The following is a 20,464-nucleotide window of genomic DNA, read 5'->3' as shown; positions in this document are numbered from 1 at the left end:
GGGCTCTCTTCAAAAAATGAATTAAATAATTACTGAGAATTACTGAGAAAAAAATAATTACTGAGACTTAAATAATTACTGAGAATTTTAGTCCTAACTCTGTTGGAATGATACTACGAAGTTCACATAATCCTTTTAAGCCTTACTTTCCTTTTCCATAGCATGAAGCTGTTATGCTCAATGATCTTTAAAGTTCCCTTTCATACCTAAAATTTGTGATTTTCTGTATGTCCTTGTGTGACTTGTACTTTCTTCTGCCTTATTCAATTAGGACATAAATAGAAAAGCATAATATTTTTGAGATTCTGCATTCTGAAGGCAGTCTTGATTATTTAAAATAGGAAATGTTAGAGTGCATTTAAGTTGCAAAAAAATATTTTCTAAACATAATAGCTAGTTACTTACATATATGCTTTTATGTGTCTTCTGAGTCATATCCACTCTCAATAGCTGCTGACAAAACAAGATTTTGCTGCTGAAAGAGCAGCAGATCTAATATTGCTGCAAAACAGCAGGCTGAATTTTATTTTGCCTTGGGTCATCAATAAAATTCTAGTCATTCTCTGATCCTACACTCTTTATTGTTCCCCATGACACATCATAGGTAAAAGGAAGCTTTGCTTTTGCAGGAATTGCAAAACTTTAAATGAAGAACTGCAAAACACCTAAAATGTCACACGTAAGTCTTAGAGAGCTTGGAAAACATTCTCCTGGACTTAGGGACACATGCAAATGGGTGTGTCTTTGTTGGGTAATGCTGACAGCTGTAACATGTAGACCTACATATAAAATGGCTTGCAGTAATAGGAATTTGTTTCTTGTGCTTGTAGCTCTCTCTGGCAGGTGAGCATGTCACCAGCGAGGTTTTCTTCTTGTGGTCATTCAGGAATGCCCATCGATGGAGGCTCTGCCATTATTCAGGGCCTTCAGCAGATCAGGACTGTGCCAATATAACACCTCGTTTCCATGGCTGCTGCAGATATATCCATCCCACTGAATTAGAAGGGGAAAAGAGCATGGATAAATTTTTGAGATATTTTTATGGGCCTGTCTTTAACCCTGTTGACTTCATCTATCTGAAAGCAAAATGGAGACATCTTAGAACCAGGAAAAAAGCCAAGTCTGTATGACTCCAGAACTCATGTTCTTAGCTATTTTTTTTACCTTTTTTTGTGTGATTTTGAAGTATTTGTTCAACTCTGGAACTCTACAAAATAATCTCTTATTATAACTCAATCTTGAAATGAACTTGCACTGATGGAGAGCAATAAAATTTTATTTGTATGTTTTCTATAATTTTCCTGATTTTTCCACAGAGACCCCATTTCTGTCTTTCCACTCAGCTCTAGAAACTGGATGTGAGAGCAGAGTTCCTCATTTTGCTGACTTGGAGATCTATGCTTACCCTGGGAAATGAAAGGAACATGGATGGGCACGCAATCCGATATCAGCAGCTGCTTCTTTCTTGGGGCCGCAAGTTTCATATATGTCAAGGAAGATGGGTTTTAAAACTCTCTAAGTTAATCCATAGCCCTTTTATATGAAAGGGGTCTTTCACCTCTTTTTCTTCTGGATCAAAGAGGCTGAAAAGATTTCTTTATTTACAGTAGTATTTACTAGCCAATAACCTTAAGTTTTATGTAAAAATTCACTTTGCACAGGTGTCTGCTTTAAGGTAAAAAAAACTCAATAATTGTTAGTGTTCAATTTTTAAGTCCCCAGAAGTATTTCTGTATTCTTCAATGCATGCAACTCAATTTCCAGATGTGCCCCTTGAGGCTCTTCTGCTTTTTGTTATTTTTCTGGGCAGCCATCTCATAAATCTCATCAACAGAACACATAATTTCAACTGTCCAGAGACTATACTACATTTATATGGTATTGCTAAGATGAAAGACACTTTCCATCTGTCAAAAAATTGAGGCAGACTTGCCAAATGTCTTGCTTCTTTTAAAAACATATTCATCTGATATTGTTTGGATATTTGTCCCCTCAAAATATCATGTTGAAATTTGATTCCCAATGTTGGAGGTTGGGGGTCTAATGGAAGGAGTTTGGGTTATGGGGGTGGATCCGTCATGAATGTCTTGGTGCCATCCTTGTGGTAATGAGTAAGTTCTTGCTATATTAGTTCCCTAGAAAAATGATTGTTAAAAGGGGTCTAGAACTAACCGCCCCCTGCTTCTGCTGTCTCATCGTGTGACTTCTGAACATGCCAGCTCCCCTTTGCCTTCCACCAGGAATGGCAGCAGTCTGAAATCCTTCCCGGAAGCAGCTGCCGGTACTGTGCTTCTTGCACGGCCTGCAGAACTGTAAACCAAATAAACTCCTTTTCTTTATAAATTACCCAGCCTCAGATATATATATATATATATATATATATATATATATATATACACACACACACACATATATATACATATATACATATATATATACACATATATATATATTTTGAGATGAAGTCTCACTCTGTCATCTAGGCTGCAGTGCAATGGTGCAATCTCAGCTCACTGCCACCTCTGCCTCCTGGGTTCAAGCAATCCTCCTGCCTCAGCCTCCTGAGTAGCTGGGATTACAGGTGCCCACCACCACGCCCAGCTACTTTTTTGTATTTTTAGTAGAGATGGGGCTTCATCATGTTCGCCAGGCTAGTCTTGAACTCCTGACCTCAAGTGATCCGCCTGCCCCGGCCTCCCAAACTGCTGGGATTACAGGTGTGAGACACCGCACCCTGCCTAGACATTTCTTCATAGCAACATGAATGGACTAAGACAGAAAATTGGTACTGAGGAGTAGAGTGCGGCTATAATCCCAGCACTTTGGGAGGCCAAGGCAACTGAATTGCTTGAGCCCAGGAGTTCAAGACCAGCCTGGGCAACATGGTGAAACCCTGTCTCCACCAGAAAAACAAAAATTAGCTGGGCGTGGTGGTGCATGTGCCTGTAGTCCCATCTGCTCAGGAGGCTGAGGTGGGAGGATTGCTTGAGCCTAGGTCCGAAGGTCAAGGCTGTAGTAAGCCATGATTGTACCACTGCACTCCAGCCTGGGCAACAGAGTGAGACTCTGCTTCAAAACAAACAAACAAACAAAACAACAACAACAACAACAAAAACTCATTAGTTTTGTTTGTGATTAATGATATTTATTCATTTGTATATGTTAAATCAACCTTGTATTCCAGGGATAAAGCCTACTTGATTGTGATGGATAAGCCTTTTTTTTTTTTTTTTTTTTTTGAGATGGAGTCTCACTCTGTCGCCAGGCTGGAGTGTAGTGGCATGATCTCAGCTCACTGCAACCCCTGCCTCCCAGGTTGAAGCAATTTTCCTGTCTCAGCCTCCTAACTGGGACTACAGGTGCATGCCACCACACTCAGCTAATTTTTGTATTTTTAGTACAGACGGGGTTTCACCATGTTGGCCAGAATGGTCTCAATCTCTTTACCTTGTGATAAGCCTGCCTCAGCCTCCCAGAGTGTTGGGATTACAGGTGTGATCCACTGCACCTGGCCTAGATAAGCTTTTTGATGTGCTGCTGGATTTCCTTAAGACAGAAATACCATTTGACCCAGCAATCCCATTATTGGGTATATATTCAAAGGAATAGAAATTGTTCCATTATGAAGACACATGCACTCATATATTCATTGCAGCACTATTCACACTAGCAAAGACACGGAATCAACCTAAGTGCCCATTTATGATAGACTGGATAAAGAAAATGTGGTACCTATACCCCATGGAATACTATGCAGCCATAAAAAAGAACTAGATCCTGTTCTTTGGAGGGACATGGATGGAGCAGGAAGCAAACTAATGCAGGAACAGAAAACCAAATACCACATGTTCTCACTTATAACTGAGAGCTAAATGATGAGAACACATGGACACATAGAGGGGAACAATAGACACTGGGGCCTGTCAGAGGGTGGAGGGTGGGAGAGAACAGAGAGGATCAGGAAAAATAACTAATGGGTACTAGGCTTAATACCTGGGTGATGAAATAATCTGTACAACAAATTCCCATGACACAAGTTTACCTCTGTAACAAATCTGCATATGTACCCCTGAACTTAAAATAAAAGTTAAAAAAAACACATCCTTTCTCCTGATTCTGCACACATATGCATCCAAGTGCACACGTGTAAACACCCTATGCACACACACTTTGTAATTGAGCAAATATTTCTCTATAAGGCTTATCATTTATGATACTCACAGTTTCAGTAAAAGTTAATGCCTATGATAATAATCTCATGGAGATGAGCTCCATTTTACATTAGCATAGGAATATCAACAGAAAAATCCTGTCTTTGTGCAGGTGTACTTGTTAGCCAGCAGTGTGCTATGCCACAATTTATTCCTTCTGAGGACAATATATAGGGCTTAGGGAGTTGTATACAGCCACTAAATTTTACTTGGATGAATCCAAGGGGCCCTGCTACTTAACATCTTTGTAAACCAGTGTGAGTTCCTAATGACTCTGAGCTTTAATCGCTACTTTACAAAATTGGGAGAATAGGATTAAATAACATCTAGATGCTTTTGCAGACTCTGAAATCTCTGATTTTAGGATCTGTAAAATCAGATCAGATTAGACCAACCATAGAGTTGGTCTGATTGTAAACTCATGTCAATGCCCTTGAAATTCGGTAACAGATTACGTCCAAAACAACCCACTGCAAGAATAAATTAACAGAACTAGAAATAATTTCTACCAATCTGAGTGAATTTTTAAAACTGCAATAAGAAGATGACTGTGATTGTATGAGATCTGAAAAAGTTTGTAGTCTTTCAAGGAAAAAATATATAAAAAGTGAAATGTCATGCTTATTAGTGTATGATTAATACAAATAAGGTAGTGCTTAGAGCACCTCTGTCCAATAGAATATCTGCAATGGAAATAAGGAAATGTTGTATACCTGCACCATCCAGTATGGCAGCAGTAGCCAGTATGTGGTCATTAAGAACTTGCAATGTGACTAGTGGGACAAAAGAACTGAGAGTTTTTAATGTTATTTGTTTACTAAAATAGCCACATGTGGGTGGTGGCTACCTTTCTAGAGAGCACAGTTGTGGAGAATGTGGTATGTTCATTGAATTATAAGCTTCTTTAGGGCAGGAAATCTGTCTTATGTATCTTCGTATGCACTTAGGAAAATCAACAGAGGACATATAGTAGTAGCTCAAGAAATAATTGTTGTGACAATAAAGAACATTCCTTGAAAAAAATGATCCGTGCTCAAGTATATTTGGAAAACATTACCTCCTGTATCACTTTTTTGGAGATCCATAATGCATATTAACATATATGCTTTGAGATATCATCTAATAAATAGAACTATTTTAAGTCTACATCTTTCAAGCTTATTTCATTACAAACTCCTTTGTGTGTGTGTGTGTGTTTGTATAAAAGAGAGGAAGAGAGAAAAGAAGGAAGTGGGGAGACAGATAGGGAGACAGAGGGAGAGAAAACATCCCATAGAATACAAGTCTGTAGAACACAATATGGAAAACAGCTTATTTATTGAGAGACTGGTTTGGTTGGTAGACGACATGACCACCTATTAGATGTATGAGCTCATCCCTGTCAGGAGCCTGGATTCTGCTCTCAAATTTAATACAGATGAAAAATATTGATGGAATGAAGGGCTTTGGAGCAGAAACCAGAGGGTAAGCATCCAGGTAACTTGGATGTATGATACTCAAAGACTGAGAACCCTCTGGAATTGAGAAAGGAGGCTTGTAATCTGGGACTCCACATGAGGACTCTTCATGAGGTGAGTGATGCTCCCTTGAGAAATACTCACTGTTTCTGGATATTGAATGCAATGTTTGTCGATATTTTTAAAAGTCTTTTAGGGATCATTTATTTAGAAGTCCTCTGTGTTTCTTTTTGGAAGGACATCAACTTTGAATCTGAATTTGCTGTTTAAGGTACTAGGACTTCCCCCAGTAAAGACTTTTGAAATTTACATTAAAACAAAATTTAAAAAAGCTACAAGCCTTTACCCCAGGTTATCCATGACTGAAATTTTGGTTGGAGCTGAATAACGTTTAACAAGAAATTAGAAATGGTTAACGTCTAATTCAAGGAGCAAGAAGAAAAAGATCAACGCTTCTCGTTTATCTAGCTTTGTGTCTTCTTGCAAGTCAATGCATAAAAGTATGAGTGAGAAGTGGAGCTGTTGGAAACTACCTAGTATAACACATTTTTTTTTTTCCCCAGAGAGTGAAAATACTCAGTTACCTCTTGGTTTATGAGGCAATGAAGCATTCCAGCACATAAATATTGACGCTGAGACCCATGGGATGTAGGAGTGCTGAGCACATTTGCAAGACATAAAGACAGAAGGTAAATGAAGTTACATCTCTTCCTATAAAATGCAATCTGTCCCTCAATGGATTTTACCATCCTGTTGTTTTTATTTCCTCCGTCTTTGTAATTGGAGACATCCTGCCGGCCTGTTGAAAACACCACTAGTATTTCTTTCTGAAAGTTAGCCAACCTACTAATTCTCCTTAAAATTCTGATTAGGTGTTTGCAGCTAAAATGAACACATCAGAGAAATGACAGAATTTTTGAGCGAAAAACTGAGAACAAGAAAATGACTAAAGGCATTTAAAAAATAATCTGTAGGAAGAATATTCTGAAATGAAATACATTTTTTTAAAATGGAAAATATTGTGTTGCTTTTTACTTGCCTTGGAGCAGGAATAATCATAATTTTGCATATTGAATACAGCTGCTCTAACATTCACTTAGTTTTTATTCAGATGGATTGGGGCGGGGGAGAGATATCATATTAAATATTCTGTTATAATTTTCTTTTCTTTTCTTTTTTAAGATGGAGTCTCGCTCTGTCGCCCAGGCTGGAGTGTAGTGGCGCAATCTTGGCTCACTGCAAGCCCTGCCTCCCGGGTTCACACCATTCTCCTGCCTCAGCCTCCGGAGTAGCCAGGACTACAGGCGCTTGCCACTACGCCTGGCTAATTTTTTTTATTTTTTAGTAGAGACGGTGTTTCACCGTGTTAGTCAGGATGGTCTCGATCTCCTGACCTCGTGATCTGCCCGCCTCGGCCTCCCAAAGTAGTGCAATTACAGGCGTGAGCCACCACGCCTAGCCTATAATTTTCTTTAGAAAGTTGCATAAAACAAGTTCTGGACAGAATGCATTGAATCTCTAGGATTCCTGGGGTAAACATGCATTTCCTGATTAGACCCTGCTTTTCAACACAAGAATTCCCTGGTGAGCAATGAAGCTTTAGAAATCTTATTTTACAGCTGGGTGCGGTGGCTCATTCCTGGAATCCCAGCACTTTGGGAGTCCAAGGTGGGCACATCACGAGGTCAGGAGATCGAGACCATCCTGGCTAACATAGTGAAACCCTGTCTCCACTAAAAAATAAAAAAATTTAGACGGGTGTGGTGGTGGGCACCTGTAGTCCCAGCTATTAGGGAGGCTGAGGCAGGAGAATAGCATGAAACCAGGCGGTGGAGGTTGCAGTGAGCAGAGATTGTGCCACTGCACTCCAGCCTGGGCAACAGAGTAAGACTCCGTCTCAAAAAAAAAAAAAAAAGAAATTTTATTTTACTTGCATGTATCTCTAATTCCCCAGCCAGATCATAATATCTTTAAGAAAAAAATCATAATTAATATATTCAATTAAGAAACAGTTATCTTTGTCCTGATGCATCCCAGGTGTTGTTCTAGGCATTGAATCCAGCAATGAACATTACAGTTGTAGTCTTTGCTCTGAGAGCTTACATTCTACTATTAGGGAAGAGACAGATAGTGAGCAAATGAAGGGCTGAGTATGTTTTAGATACTCATGAGTGCTAAAAATAAATGAAGAAGGTGATATGATTAGAGCGAAGGTAGTCTAGGAAGGCGCTTCTGGGAATAGAACTTTAGAGCTGAGACCCAGGATTAGGAAAGATTCTGAGTCAGAGGAAGACAGATTGAAGTAAGAGAAATAATAAGCACAAAGGCCTTAGAGTGGGAGAGTGTGTGCTTTTGAGAACAGAAAGATGACCAGTCCAATGTGGCTGGAGTAGATAATCCACTCAGAGAGTTGATCCAGATCACTTAGGACCTCACAGACCAGGTAAACACTGCCATGACCTCACCGACCTTGTTCTACTTGGCGAAACCACAACTCTGACTTAAATTCCAACTCTGTTTACTCAACCATACCAGCTGACCTCAAATCAAATTCATGACATGGATCCTAAACTGGCTTTTAATGCTGCCTGGCAGTCATGGCAGTCATGCTACATTTCTTTAGTCCAATTATTCTCTCATTCCTTTAGATGAGGGTTTCACTTCTATCACCGAGGCTGGAGTGCAGTAACATGATCTCAGCTCACTGCAACCTCCGCCTCCTGGGCTCAAGCTATTCTCTTGCTTCAGCCCCCCTATCGGCTGGAATTACAGGTATGTGCCACCATGCCCAGCTAATTTTTGTATTTTTAGTAGCGACAATGTTTCGCCATGTTGTCCAGGCTGGTCTCAAACTCCTGGCCTCAAGTGATCCACCTGCCTCGGCCTCCCAAAGTGCTGGGATTACAGGCATGAGCCACCATGCCTGGCCCCTTTAGATACTATTTCATACCTTTCCTTCTCTTCTCAAACCTAGCACATCTTCATTCTGAGATTAAGACCTTGCTCTTACTTTACTGGAAAAATTGAACTGAAGCAATCAGAAGAGAACATCTCACACTCCATAACTACATCTACTCATCTACCAGCATCTACATGGACATACACTAATTTCTGCATCGTTACTGTGAATGTAGTGTCCACACTCTTATAGAAAACCACTCCTGGCTGGGCGCAGTGGATTACGCCTGTAATCCCAACACTTTGGGAGGCCAAGGCAGGTGGATCACGAGGTCAGGAGATCGAGACCATCCTGGCTAACATGGTGAAACCCCGTCTCTACTAAAAAATACAAAAAAAAATTAGCCGGACAGGATGGCGGGTGCCTGTAGTCCCAGCTATTTGGGAGGGTGAGGCAGGAGAATAGTGTGAACCCGGGAGGTGGAGCTTGCAGTGAGCCAAATTCACGCCACTGCACTCCAGCCTGGGCGACAGAGCAAGACTCTGTCTCAAAAAAAAAAAAAAAAAAAGGAAGAAGAAAACCACTCTTTCCATATGTACACTAGATGTCAGCTTCTCTCACCTTCTCAAGGACTCTCCTATAATTCTTTTTCTTTCTTAATTTATAATTATTTCCTCTTTACCAGATCATTTCCAATAGTATATAAAAATGCAGATATTTTTCTCACTTAAAAAAAGCAGGCTGAGCATGGTGGCTCATGCCTGTAATCCCAGCACCGTGGGAGGTCAAGGTGGGCAGATCACCTGAGGCCAGGAGTTCAAGACCAGCCTGGTCAATATGGTGAAACCCTGTCTCTACAAAAATACAAAAATCAGCTGGGCATGATGGCAGGTGCCTGTAATCCCAGCTACTTGGGAGGCTGAGGCAGGAGAATCGCTTGAACCCAGGAGGTGGAGGTTGCAGTGAGCCAAGACTGCACTCCAGCCTGGGAGACAGAGCAAGATTCTGTCTCAAAAAAAAAAAAAAAAAAAAAAAAAAAAAAGAAAAAGCAACAACACTTCCTTCACCCTATTTCTTTGGCTTACCTTTTCAACAAAATTCTAAAAGACTCATCTATCTGCCTTTGTTGACTCAATTCCTTTATTTGTAATCTAAAAACCTATACCAATCAAGCTTTTGTGCTCACCACTCTACCAAACTACTCTTATGAAAGTTGCTAATGACCTACGCTGCTAAATCCAATGGCTATTTGTCAGCCTTCATGTTAATCCACAACATCTGGCAGTAGATGACTCCCTTATCTTTATTCCACTTTCTTTTCTTGGCTTATAGTGTACAAGAATCTTGTTTTTTTCTCTCACCTTATTGATAAGTCTTTTTAGTTTTGTTTGCTGAGCCATCCTTTTCTGATTTTTGTTTGTTTGTTTTCTTGAGGGATTACTTACATACAGCAGAGTGTATATATCTTTCTTTTTTTTTTTTTTTTTGAGACGGAGTCTCACTCTGTCGCCCAGGCTGGAGTGCAGTGGTGCAATCTCTGCTCACTGCAAGCTCCGCCTCCCGGGTTCATGCCATTCTCCTGCCTCAGCCTCCTGAGTAGCTGGGACTACAGGCGCCCGTCACCACGCCGGACTAATTTTTTTGTATTTTTAGTAGAGACGGGGTTTCACCATGTTAGCCAGGATGGTCTCGATCTCCTGACCTAGTGATCCACCCGTCTCAGCCTCCCAAAGTGCTGGGATTACAGGCGTGAGCCACCGCGCCTGGCCATAGCAGAGGGTATATAGCTTAAGTATTAAGATGCTACTTATGTAATCACCACCTACATTAAGATGTAGAACATTTACAACATTCCGGGTGTCTCTCTCATGTTCTTTCCTAGGCAGTACAAAGTTTACCTGCTCTTCTTACCACTGTCATTATGGCCTAATTTTGCCTGTTCTTGAACACAATACTAAGAGAACAATATAGTATGTGTTCTTGTTTGACTGATTTCCTTCACTCAACATTATGTCTGTGAGATTTATACTTGTTGTTTCATGCATCAATAGTTCTTCCTTGTTCATTGTTGGGTAGTATTCCATTGTGTGAATATACTGTGATTCACATATCCATTCTACTGTTGATAGATATTTGTGGATTTTTCTTTTCAATTTTTGGATAATGCAAATAAAAATGCTATAAACATTCTTATAGATGTCTATTGTTGAATACAGCATTTATTAATGTTGGGTTTTTTTACCTAGGAGTGGAATAGTGGGGTCATAAATTAAATGTATATTCAGGTTTTATAGGTGCTGTCTAACATTTTTCCAAAGTGGCTGTACTAATGTGTTCTCCTATCAACAATTTAAGAGAGTTCCAATTGTTCCATATGCTCACAAATGTTTGATATTTCTATTCATTTAAATTATAGATATTTTGATTTTTAATTCCCAAGTACTCCTAGGCTCCTGTCCTATTCTCTATCTAAACTTACTGTTGTGATGATCTCATCTGCTTCATGACTTAAAAATTGTGCATGAACATGTAGTTAACTCACAGATTAACATTAAAATCAGTCTGAACTCCAGACGACTGTCTACCTGACATCTCTGCTTGGATGTTAAATAAATGTCAAACTTAACATACTCAAAACTCCTAATATTCCTTCCCACATGTGTTCCATCTTCAGCCTTCCTCATTTCAGTTGATTGCCACTCCATTCATCCACTTGCTTGAGCCAAAAGCTTTGGGAGTATTCTCAATGTTTGTCTTTGGTACTGTGCACACAATTGCTTAGGAAATATGTTGGATTTACCTTCAAAATGTATCCAGATTGTGTGTATTTCTCAATACCTGCATCTGCTACCACCCCAAACACAGCAGCCAGAGTTATCCTCTTTATTCACAAGTCAGATCATATCATTCCTGTTCTCAACATTTTCCTCAAAGTAAAAGCCAAAGTTCTTACAGTGAGGTGGGTGTGGTGGCTAGTGCCTATAGTCCCAGCTTCTCAGGAGGCTCAGGCAGGAGGATCACTGGAGCCCACGAGTTAGAAGCCGTAGTAAGCTATGATTGCACATCACTGCACTTCAACCTGGGTGACAGAGCAAGACCCCATCTCCAAATACCACCACCACCAACAAAAAACAAAGTTCTTATGATGATTTGCAAGGCCCTACATCATCTATTTCTCATTCTCCTTCCCGATTACCTTTCTGCTCTCATGTCCTATGTTGTTCATGCTCACTCTCATGCCAATCAAGTGACCTTATTGTTTCTTGAACATGCCAAGTATATTCCTCATTAGAGGATTTGCCCTGCTTGGAATGCTTTTTCTGCATAGCTAACTCCCTCAGTTCCTTCAAATATCACCTTTCCAGTGAGGTTTACTCTAACCATCTTATTTAAAATTTTAACCCCCTCACACACCCACCCAGATTCCCAATCTCTCTCATTTTGCTTTATTATTATTTTTTTTTGCTCATAGGATTTATCGCCTTCTAATATAAATTATATTATAGGCTGGGCACGGTGGCTCACGCCTGTAATCCCAGCACTTTGGGAGGCTGAGGTGAGTAGACCACGAGGTCAGTAGATGGAGACCATCCTGGCTAACATGGTGAAAACCCGTCTCTACTAAAAATACAAAAAATTAGCCGGGCATGGTGGTGAGCACCTGTAGTCCCAGCTACTGGGAGGCTGAGGCAGGAGAATGGTGTGAACCCGGGAGGCAGAGCAAGACATATATATATATAATCTTGCTATATAAATAAATAATAAAATATATATATTTATCTTGATTACTGAGTGTTTTGTTATCCCTTTATTCTTGGTCCTGGAATCATATTATTTGTTTTATGGGTGAAGAACCTGAATTTTGGAGAGGGTGGATCACTAGCACAGGTTTACATCATTAATAAGATTAGAAACCCAGAGAATGGCTTAGTTCCAAAGGTTTTGTTCTTAGCCACTATGCTATATTACCTAGATTCTTGTTAACTTTTGTGTCTTGTTTAAGTTTCAACCTGACATTCAATACAGAGCTCCTTTGATCTATACACTTAAGGAGCACTTGTTAAATTTGCCTGAATTTTTATTCCAGATAACACTTTGTTATTCTCCTGGAGATATTGTTTAGCATATGAGAGATTTGCACCCATCATTCACACAACAACACGTTTCTGATTAGTCAGAAATATATGTCCATGATAACCATTATTTTGAACTATAATGGGATCACTCATTCTTATCTAACAGCTTTCTGATACCCACAGTCTACAGGTAATAGTCTTTTAAGATTATTTTTGAACTTTCCTGGTAAATCAATATTTGTCCCATCCTGACTTCCATTTTTCCAAAAGGAGTGAACAAGCTTTGGATAGCTGTTTCTAATCTGGCCATGTTCTACGTGGTTTTCATTTTCTTATCACATTTCCCACCCACATCCAAATTCATAAGACACACTCCTTTTGCTTGGCTGAGGCTAGAAGGCCAGTGTATTAGTCTGTTTTCATGCTACTGATAAAGACATACCTGAGACTGGGTAATTTATAAAGAAAAAGAGATTTAATGGACTCACAGTTCCACATGGCTGGGGAGGCCTCACAGTCATGGCAGAGGACGAAAAGCACATCTTACATGGTGGCAGGCAAGAGAAAATGAGAGCCAAGAGAAAATGAGAGCCAAATGAAAAGGGAAATCCTTTATAAAACCATCAGACTTATTCACAAGCACGAGAACAGTATGGGGGAAACTACCTCCATAATTCAATTATCTCCCACCAGGTCCCTCCCACAACACATGGTAATTATGGGAGCTACAGTTCAACATAAGATTTGGGTGGGGACACAGCCAAACTGTATCAGCCAGTCTCCTTCAGTGGCATTGAAGTAGCTTGGCATTTGCCTCCAGGTGGATCCAGTGGCTTCATTGTGGCTGGTTAGTGCTAAGACCAAGCGTGACTAGCTGATGCATTACACTGTGACTTTAGACAATGTAGTGCTTATTTTAGTTTTAAAATCTTAATAATATCAATTGTCACAAAAATTTAGTCACCAAACTTAGGACAGTCACAAATTTTGATCACACTATTCTGAGACAGCAAATGATGTATCTTTCTCTTTTTGAGACAGAGTCTCGCTCTATCACCAGGCTGGAGTGCAGTGGTGTGATCTCGGCTCGCTGCAACCTCCACCTCTTGGGTTCAAGCAATTATCCTGCCTCAGCCTCCCAGGTAGCTGGGACTACAGGCGTGTAACACCATGCCCAGCTAATTTTTTGTGTTTTTAATAGAGATGGGGTTTCACCATGTTGGCCAGAATGGTCTCTATCTCTTGACCTCGTGATCCGCCCACCTCAGCCTCCCAAAGTGCTGGGCTTACAGGCGTGAGCCACTGTGCCCGGCCGTCATTTTATTTTATATATAACTTACCTGATTCTTCACAAGTCCACATGTGTAAGTCAGAAATTAAAAGAGAACTGATAATTTAATTTGGTAGTATGATATATTTTTAATTTACTTCAGAAGTAGATTGATTATATTCTGTAATTCGTGGTACATTTAAATGATTAGTTAGTATAGATCCTTATTTATTTTGTTATTATTATTTCTCCTTCTCACTCTCCAACCTATAGGCACTCTCTCCTGAATTTAAAGTATATACTCCCAGTCCAACTTCCACAATTTGTAATCTCTTAAAAATGTAGAGTAATGTTGGCAAAAGGCTCCTGGCCTCACTGTTCTATTGAGTTTATTTAATATCATTTCCACCAAGGGTCAAGGCCCAGGGAGAGAGGTCAACGCACAGCTGCCTCCCTCCCCGTCTCTTCCACCAGTCTGTCTTTTCTTCTTCCCACAGGCCATTGGTTCAGGAAAAGGTAGCTTTTCTCCCTTCTTCCTCCTGTCTTCAATAGACTTCTCTACAGGAAACCTCTGTGCTCCAGTTGGCCAATTCTACCTATTGATGTGTTTAAGAATGAGCAGCACTCAGTGGGGGCAGGGTGTGGAGGGTGGTGTTGGATTATTATTATTATTATTATTATTATTTTCTGTATTTATTTATTTTTGAAATGGAGTCTCGCTCTGTCACCCAGGCTGGAGTGCACTGGCGTGATCTCGGCTCACTGCAACCTCCGCCTCCCAGGTTCAACCGATTCTCCTGCCTCAGCTTCCTGAGTAGCTGGGACTACAGGTGTGTGCCACCATGCCCAGCTAATTTTTGTATTTTTAGTAGAGACGGGGTTTCACCATGTTGGCCAGGATGGTCTTGATCTCTTGACCTTGTGATCTGCCTGCCTCGGCCTCCCAAAGTGGGAGTTGGATTATTTTATTAAGACATTTTCCCTCCCTTCATAAGCCCTCTTTTTCATGAGATTATTTGTGGTAAAGTATATGTGACATAAAGTTTAGTATTTCAAATGTTTTCTCATGTACACTTTGGTGGTATTAAGTGCATTCACATTGTTGTGCAACCATTACCACTGTCCATCTTGAGAACCATTTCATCATCCCAAACTGAAATTGTGTATTGATGAAAACACTAGCTCTCTATGGCCTTTTCCCCCAGCCCCTGATAACCACCATTCTACTTTCTATTTCTATGAATTTGACTATTCCAGGTACCTTGTACAAGTGGAATCATTACAATATTTGTGCTTCTGTGTCTGGCTTAATAGCTGCATTTTTTCACAACAGCTGAAAGATATTCATCAACAGATGAATGGAGAAACAAAAATGTGGAATATGCACACAATGGAATATTATTCAAAGGGAATTAATTCTGATACATGCTGTGCATGAATGAAACTAGAACACAAAGCCTCTATTTTCAAGACCATTGTCTCACCAAAGGGGTCAAGAAAACCAATTTTGAGACTCAACGGAGATCAGTGGCCTCATTGTTTACTCTTTCTTTCACTGGGACAAATAAAACTTAATGACTTAAATTCAGAGAGTGACGAAAATCAATATGGTGCATTTTAATATTTATAAAATATTATTTTTATTGCCTCAATTTAATTCATTAGATAAGCAGAGTTTTAAAATGGATGTTAACGAAACCACTTACAGAGCCATTAAAAAGTGTGTGTGTTGGCCAGGCATGGTGGCTCATGCTTGTAATACCAGCACTTTGGGAGGCTGCGGCAGGAGGATTGCTCAAGTCCAGGAGTTTAAGACCAGCCTGAGCAACAAAGTGAGACCCCGTCTCTACTTTAAAAATAAAGTGTGTGTGCCAAGAAAAATATTTTCCTTGTTTAATCATCTGACCACTATTTGAAGATTTTTGCATCTGGTTTATTAGATCCATACTCCTGGTGGACATTTCACCATTTAGTCCTATGGTTACACCCTAGATCTGGCCATTACCAGTGGTGGCACCACCAGGCTCTGAGGGCATGTCATATTTTTGCCACTTACTCCTTCTGATCCCCTGCTCCCTCACTCCATAACTCTTTGATCCTGTCCATTTTTTAAAACCACATATCATCCACTACCTGGCCCCATTTACCTCCCCACCCCAGGTTAGGGTCAATGACTTGTCATTATAGTTATGCCTTTTATACATCTTTAATTCCTTTGCTCATCTCTATTCTATAGTCCTGTAAGATTTCAGACTCTATGAAAACAAACTGTGTACCAACTCTAGGCCCAAAGTAGAGCAGCTGGACCTGGCTGGAGAAAAACATACAACTGTTTGGATTGCTCTTATTTTAAATTCACATTTGCACATCTTAAGAGATTGGAAGCAACCTAAGTGCCTATCGACAGATATCCATTGATAAAGAAAATGTGGTATTTATATACATGATAAAGCACTATTCAGCCATGAAGAATGAGATTCAGTCATTTGCAACAACATGGGTGGAACTGGAGGTCATTACGTTAAGTGAAATAAGCCAGGCACAGAACAACAAACATGGTATGTCCTCACTTATTTGTGGGATCTAAAAATCAAAACAATTGAACCCATGTACATAGAGAGAAGAAGGACGGTTATCAGAGAGATGGGAAAGGTAGTGGAAGGGAGCTGAGGATGGTTAATGGGTATAAAAAGTGGTTTGAATGAATGAATAAGGCCTAATATTTGATAGCACAACAGAATGACTATAGTCAATAATTTAACTGTATATTTAAAAATAAAAGATTATAATTGGATAGTTTGTAACACAAAGGATAAATGCTTGAGGGGACGAATATCCACTTTTCCATGATGGAATTATAACAAAAATAAAAAAAAATAATAATAAAGAGAGCCCTCAGCAGTGCCTGGCAACCCTTCCTCATGAAAGTGCATCCACTCTCCTGCTCTTCAAGTTATTGTTTCGTACCTTCTCGCTCCTCAAATTCCAATCCTCGTCTCCTGCTTATGTCAGCTGATGCTGTCAGGTCTTTCCTCTGATGATACAATCAGAGGAAACAGAAAAGGACCTCCTCATGCTCTCGCCTTCTTCCCTTTGTCCGCTCCTGCCTTCCCTGCGGTTGTGGTGCCAGGACCTTTGTCAGTACTTATCTCAAGCAAGTCCATCCCTCTCACCTGCTGAAGGACGTTCCTTCTCCAATCCCATCTATAGCATCATTTGTCTTTCTACTCTGCCCACTAGATTACTCCATTCAGGATATAAACATAATATTCATTTTTTTCTATTGAAGTTCTTGGACCTTGTGCCCCTTTTTAGCTCCTGCTTTAATATCTGCTTCTTTTCTGGCAAAACTTCCCAAAATAATGATCTTGTTTGCTGTCTCCCTTTCCTCATATCTATTTCCCCTTTAGCCTACTCTGATTAAGCTCTTAGCTTACCACTTTACTCAAACTGGACTAAAATGACAACCACCTTGACAAATCTAATGGTTAACCTTAATCTTCATATTTGATTTGACATGATCAGTCCCTTTTTCTTCTAGTACATTTTTTTTTTTTCTGATTGGCATGTAGGACATTAGCCTCTGATTTTTCTCTTTCCTTGCCTTCTCTTTCCTCCCTGCAAATATTGAGCTGCCTTGGGATTCAGTCCTTGGCCTCTTTATCTACACTCTCACCCAGTACCTCAGCTTTTATTACAGATTTATGTCCTCTCTGCCACATATATCTGACCACAGCTTGATATTTCTACTTGTAATTCTAATGTGAATCTAGGAATTTACATAACTAAAACACATATCTGGATTTTCCTCATCCCCAAATATCCAAACTTGCTTCTCCCCAACCCATCCCCATTTCAGTAAGGGCATCTTCATTCACCCAAGGGCTCAGGCTACAAATCAAGGCGCTGGCAGTGCCTCTGTGTTTCTTCACTTCTCATCTAATACCTCAATACATCTCATCAGTTCTACCTTGGCAACATATCCTAGATCAGGTCCTCCTTTATAGAATTCCAGTGCAAGCCATCATTACCCCTCAACTGGAAAACCGCAGTCACCTCCTGCTTCCATTGCTGCTCCCTGTTGCTTATTCTCTACACAACAACCATATCAATTATTTTAAGGTCACACATTTAGTTGTTGGAGGCATTCTTTCAGAAACCTCCAACCTCTTGCTGTTGTCTGGACCAGTTCCTCCCTAAGCCTGTTGTACAAGTGTCACCTTAAGACTTCCTTATACCGTGATCCTTTGAATTCTTTTGACTCCTATATTGAATCCCACATTTTGGGATTCCATGTCTTTTCCTTATTTCTGTCCTCTATTTTTGCCAAAGCAATTCTTTAGTCACTAGCTGAGAAAAACAGCATGGGAGAGAAATCATGAGACCTTGCATGCCTGATTATGTCTATATTCTACCTTCTCATATAATTGATATTTGGTTATATATAAATTCTAGGTTTCTCCCCTAATGTAGAAGGCATTCCTCTATTGTCTTCTAGCTTCCAGTATTTTTTTCTTGAGAAATTTGATCATTCTAACCCCAGATTCTTTGAATGTATCTAGCTTTATTCTCTTTGAAAACCTTTAGGATCTTTTCATAATTGATTGTACTTCAGACTTCCACTATAATGTGCCTTATATGACTCTTCTTACATTCACAGTGCAGAGCACTCAGTGGAGTCTTTCAATTCGGAAAATTGCAACTTTATGCTCTAGAAAACTTTTTGAATGTTTTCTTCCTTAATTATATTTTTCTCCCATTTCTTTGTCCTTTTTTTTTCTGAAAAGCCTTCTTAATGTGATATTCGACTTTCTGGGTTGAATTCCTAGATTCTGTATTCTTTCTCGCCTATTTTCTCTTTCTCTTTATATTTTCTGTAAGATTTCCTCAATGTTATCTTTCCATATTTCTGTTGATATTTTTGTTATCTTACTTTTAATATCCAAGGGCTCTTTCTCTTTCTCCAGTTGTTTTCTTAGGATAGCAATTATCCTTGTCCTATTTCATGAATACAATAACTTTTCTTGTCATTTTGAGAATATTAATATTAATATTCTTTACATCGTTTGTATTTTTTTATGTTTTCTTGCCAGAGCAGGCCTTCTCATATTTGAGACTAATATACTAATGAAGCTTATTGGAAGCTCTGTGTTCATGGATGAAGTTTGTAGTTGGCACGGTGGCTCACGCCTGTAATCCCAGCACTTTGGGAGGCTGAGGCGGGTGGATCACGAGGTCAGGAGATCGAGACCATCCTGGCTAACACAGTGAAATTCCGTCTCTACTAAAAACACAAAAAATTAGCCAGGTGCAGTGGCGGGCACCTGTAGTCCCAGCTACTCGGGAGGCTGAGGCAGGAGAATGGCGTGAACCCGGGAGATGGAGTTTGCAGTGAGCCAATATAGCGCCACTGCACTCCAGCCTGGGCGGTAGAGTAAGACTCCATCTCAAAAAAAAAAAAAAAAAAAAAAAAAAAAAAGGTTTGTAGTTAATGGATTTAACAGGTGAAAATTGAGTTTCATTCATCTTTCTCTCTTTTGGTGTACTCCTTTTCAATTGAGGATTCTGTCCTCTACAGCTCAATTCTTTTATTTTTTTTTTGAGACGGAGTCTCGCACTGTCACCCGGGCTGGAGTGCAGTGGTGCAATCTTGGCTCACTGCAACCTCTGCCTCCTGGCTTTAAGGAGCCTGTAATCCCAGCTACTTGGGAGGCTGAGGCAGGAGAATCCCAGCTTCCCAGATTCTCCTGCCTCAGCCTCCCAAGTAGCTAGGATTACAGGCGCCCGCCACCATGCCCAGCTAATTTTTAGTAGAGACGGGGTTTCACTATATTGCCAAGCTGGTCTCAAACTCAGGACCTCGTGATCTGCCTGTCTCAGCCTCCCAAAGTGCTGGGATTACAGATGTGAGCCACTGTGCCCGGCCTCAATTCTTTTATTCACGTAGGACTCATATGTAAAAGGCTAGGAGTTGCAGTCTTTGTTGAGACCTTGTCTCCTACCATGTGGACATTATTTTCCTATATGCTAATGGAAGACACACACACACACACACATTCACTTCTCTGAAGAACCCTGAACCCTGACTAATACAAAATCTGATGAGTGGAATGGGCAGGATTCAAATTAAGATTTGTTTGACTCCAAAGCCTCTCCTCTGTCCTTAGTCCTCCTACTGTAAGTAGTGAATCTTTATCAACAATATCCCAAAGAAGTTGACGTTTTCCAATAAGTATGTGTTATTGAGTACCCTAAGAGTGGGTCAGTTATGTAGTTCTACATTGAATGTTTCTATGCTTTAATTAGCTTAAACAATTAATTTTCTTTGTGTTTTTCTACATTCAGTGTTGAGAGAGAGAGAGAGAGAGAGAGAGAGTGTGTGAGAGAGAGAGAGAGAGAGAGAGAGAAAGAAAGAGAAGATTCAAACTCAATAAATGGCATCTTGGGGCAAGTTCACTAGACACAAACCTTGAGAGGATTCGTCTGCAGGCAATCTATTAAGGAAGTGTTCCCAAGAGTAACCAGTAAGGGAATGAGGAAAGTAGGACAAA

General features: G+C 40.0%; 1 long non-coding RNA gene across 2 annotated transcripts in view; it reads left to right on the top strand.

Moving 5' to 3' along the window:
- LOC107973427 (uncharacterized) overlaps positions 1–20,464 on the top strand; it is a 585,387-nt gene that overhangs the window by 46,781 nt on the left and 518,142 nt on the right. For both annotated transcript variants that reach the window (XR_010149159.1, XR_010149160.1), the window contains exon 3: positions 6,232–6,357. This is a non-coding gene — a long non-coding RNA (uncharacterized LOC107973427). The remainder of the gene's footprint in view (positions 1–6,231; positions 6,358–20,464) is intronic.

This window comes from Pan troglodytes, chromosome 12, assembly GCF_028858775.2.
Source record: "Pan troglodytes isolate AG18354 chromosome 12, NHGRI_mPanTro3-v2.0_pri, whole genome shotgun sequence".
Taxonomy (NCBI): domain Eukaryota; kingdom Metazoa; phylum Chordata; class Mammalia; order Primates; family Hominidae; genus Pan; species Pan troglodytes.
This window is presented reverse-complemented; position numbering and strand designations above follow the sequence as displayed.